Raw genomic sequence first — 4,404 nt, 5'->3', positions numbered from 1 at the left:
TTAGGCTCGGTCTCAAAAGACTTTCTGAGGCTAGGTCTCTTAAGACTGTCATCTGAGGTTGTTTCAATGAAGAATGTCTGAGGCTCGGTCACGTACGTCTGTCATCCGAGGCTGGGTCTCTCAAGATTGTCGTTTGAGGCTGGGTCTCTTAAGACTGTTGTTTGATGCTGGGTCTCTGAAGACTGTCTGATGCTGGGTCTCTTAAGACTGACATCTGAGGCTGGGTCTCTTAAGACTGACATCTGAGGCTGGGTCTCTTAAGACTGACATCTGAGGCTGGGTCTCTTAAGTCTGTCGTCTGAGGCTGGATATCCTAAGACTGTCATCTGAGGATGGGTGCTGTTAAAATATAAGCAGTGTTCGTTACCCTTTACCTGTTCAGATATAATACCAGATAATACTGCAATAATGACATGTTTGAGGGAGCCATACAAAACCATTAGGACACAGCTGTGGACTGTTTAGCTTTTAATCTGCCTTCCAACAGGCATCAGCCAAGCAGTGGCCAGAACCCGGAAACACATCCAGAAAACAAACCTCTTCACATCCTGACATATGCTAAAAGGGGGCAGGCTACCTCTATATGGAGTCAAAAATGTCAGACATTATTCCTCACCCTAATGTTTGATCACGCTTCTTATATGTGTTGTTTTAAATCAGACATGTATCTAACTAAAAGCCTCCTGAGTGTGTGGAACCGTGATCAAGAGTCCCACAACCCAGTCTGCACATAAAATCATCAATTCAATCAGAAATCACATTATAAAAAGATATTACTGTTCACCTAATAAAAGACTATATAATTTACACTGTTGTACACTGGACTGCTTGCATATATGTCAAACTCACGTTTAACCTGGTTCAAGTTAACAACCTGCTTATCCAAGAGAGCCCGATGTTCCTGCAATTCATCAATCGTGATATTTACAAACCTGACCGGCGAGACCAGGGACACTTCCACACACAGCCCACTCCAAACCTGTTGGCAACACCTTTAACAAACTATTATTACCGCAGTACCAAAATACATCCGCCCTAGACACATTTAACATTGTTGCATTCTCCCACAATGATACATCAATCACCTGTTTGCACCAGGTCACATTCAGCCGTCCAACATCCACGCTTCTCTGCCACCCCCTTCTGGCCAAACAAGTGAAACTGCCCTCCACCGCCTTGAAGACAGGAGGAACATCTGTTCTTGAAGACATAGGAAATGTTCTAAATATTTATTAAGTTGAAGCATTACTCAGAGGTGATGGCACCGTTAACAGTGCTGGCCCTGCCTCTGCACAAACCACGCAATTTGACAATTTTGCTTGACTGGCAGCATTTCTGACAAACCTCAACCAATAATTAGTCTCCGTAACTCCAGTAACCACAACAAGTTCCTTACTAGATCCCACATCAACTGTTAGCTCCAAGTCGCTAAGCTGCACCACATGAATATAGATTTTACCCACTGGATCTGGTCCTCTCACCGCCAGCCCCATCAGCAGAAATCCAATGTCTGACACCTGTGGATTTCTCAGTCAGAAACATAGGGTTACAAATAGAATCATTAACACACAAGGCCCCCTTTAATTTGGTCTCTCCTAATTTCTAGTCGGTCTTGAAAAGGAATTTTTCTCCATCCTCCTAATTGATAACCACATCCAAAGTCCTTGTTCAAATAAGGCGTTATTACAGTTGTACAGAGATATATTCTTACTGATTGGTAAACCCCCTTTTCTGATCCACAGTCAATGACAGAGCACAGATCAAAGAAAATGGATGCAGTTTGCCCCTCCACAAAAGTAAATTTATAAGCCTCATAATGTACATCTGCTTTTTTCCCTCTGCCTTTGAAAAATTCCAGCAGCACCTTGTTTGAGACATTATACATTTTTTCAAACACAAAATCATCGTAAGAGGGCAGATCAGTCACGTTGTCAGGGATTAGGCCAGTCAGGTTAGTCGTCAGGTTTAGTGTGCATTGCATCAACATTTTCTGTGTTTTGCATCCCACATGTTAATTCAAAACAACAAATAAACAAATAAAAGAAAAACAAGACATTTTCCCCCTGAAGCCATTATCAATCTCATATGATTGCTTCAGTTTTTTTTAAACAAAATTTCTTACTCCTTAAATTTATGGCGGTTGACACTCAGATTCAGCAGTTTTGTCTCTCTCTTCAAAAGGAGCATTCAGTTCCCCCAACTGGTTTTCAAGGTGTTTCTTAGTTTTTTTCTGAAACAGCAACAGATTTGCAGCAGTGTATCGTATGAATCCAGTTACTCAACTTTGTCTCAGACAACCACACCTTCACACAGAGTTGTCTCTGCAGCTTGAAATGGTCCGTGCCACCTCGGTTGACGCCAGTCAAAACGTGCTAACTTTCTTAGCACCCAATCCCCTGGATGGACGACCTCACAGGGATCACCGTCGTTCCCTGTTAATATTTGTACACCCACCACCTGTTGGGACAGACTTATGACAGTATTTTTCAACCACATCATATATTCTGACATCACATCATGCTGCAATTTGTACAGTATTACATTCTGAAGGCATAGTTGCCAGCTGACACTGCATTTTTCTCCCTGCTAACAGCTCATGCGGACTCACATTCAGTTCTCCAGTCCAGGGGGAGAACTAATATCTCAAATAAAACAAGAGGCAAAGCTTACACCCAGTTCAACTTTGTGTCACACACCTCAGCTAAACTTTCCGTCAGTGTCCTGTTTGCTCGCTCCGCCTTGCCTTGGGACATTGGATGGAAAACTGCCCCAAACTGATGCTTGATCCCAAACATCTGCTCCACTTTTTGCAGTTCCTTATTTGAAAAATGCCTGGCATTATCAGACCTTATAACCACAGGTACCCCAAACCTCGGAATGACTTCACGTGACAACCACTTCACCACCTCAGATGCTTTCTCCGTGCGTGTCGGCACCGCTTCAATCCATCAACAAAACGTGTCAACACAAACCATTATAAATCTCTTACCCTGAACCCTGTTGTCAGCTCCCATGTCTGTGAAATCAATGCACACCTCTTTCGAAGGAGCCGCAGGAACCGGGAACGCACCGAGACCAACCTTCAGCACACCCCTTCGGGTTGTGTCTGGAACAGATTTCACACATCTGAACAAAATACTTAGAAATTTCTCTGATATTAGGACGCCACCAAACCTGAGTGATCATGTCAAGCATCATATCACTGGAACCATGCCCCCTAACTGTGAGCCTCCTGACACAACAGGTTCACCAAAGTTTCCAGAGCCACAACTTTTCTGTAGATGCCCTCAGCATCCTGTCTGTTCCCTCTGTCTAGCCACAGTTGTTTCTCTGAAACGGCAGCATTAGTCTGCACCTTCCAATATAGTCTGAACATCAAATTTTTTTCTGCAAAATGTTTTCCTCAGAACTCACAGCAGGACTTTCTTCCACCTGGACCATCTGACTGGTTTTCTCATAACCAGCACACACCTTTGCTGCTCTGTCAGCCTGAAAATTCCCTTTCGCCACCACATCACACTTTTTCTGGTGAGCCCTGCATTTCAAAACTGAGACGGCCAGTGGTTAAACCCAATGCATAGTATAACTCCAATATTTGTTGCAGGTGACTCAATGGTTTTCCCGAAGCAGTCATAAAAGCCTTTCCTCATCCACTGGCTCAAATCAATATGAACACTGCGATGCACGTAGTCTGAATGGTAACTGTTTTTCCTGCAGATAAATTACACGCCTCAGTCACAGCTTTCAATTMAGCTAATTGAGCTGACACTGGTTGTTTAATGACCTCTGATTTCAACACCACAAACCGGCCCTGACATTCTGACACCACAGCAAAAGAGGCAATGAGCGCACCCCCTTCAGTCTTATGAGAGTGTCCGTCAGTAAACAATATCAGCTCCATCAAGTGGGTCCTTAAAGATGTTGTCATGAACTCTCATTTCCTGATCTGTCACATCTGCACAAATGTGGTCCTGATTTGTCGTCATGTGAGAAGCAACATTCACTCCCTCTGCCGTGAAATGAATATGTGGTCTTGTMCAGCAATCTCTTTACACTTTCTGACTTGTTCAGTKAAAATGTAAATGCCTGGGAGTCTATGAACGCCTTTACATCAAGCAAAGTATGWACAATCACCTGATTTGCCATGGTTATGTGGGATGTTTTTACTACAGCTTTCATGATGGCTGCTACATTGTCTCACACAAGATGGGTGACCTCTTTCAACATGATCCAACTTTGAACTGTGATACATCAAAATCCTCCTGTTGTTTTCAAATCCCTTCTGATGAAGCACAGCATGCACACATCCTTCCTCCTTGTTTACATCTATGTGAAATGGCTGTGAATAATCAGGACTCTGCAATGCACATGCACCTGCCAAGCTTTGCTGCACCTGAACAAAAG

The sequence above is a fragment of the Austrofundulus limnaeus genome, unplaced genomic scaffold (assembly GCF_001266775.1).
Source record: "Austrofundulus limnaeus strain Quisiro unplaced genomic scaffold, Austrofundulus_limnaeus-1.0 Scaffold15, whole genome shotgun sequence".
NCBI classification, from domain to species: domain Eukaryota; kingdom Metazoa; phylum Chordata; class Actinopteri; order Cyprinodontiformes; family Rivulidae; genus Austrofundulus; species Austrofundulus limnaeus.
Note: the sequence above shows the minus strand (reverse complement) of the source record.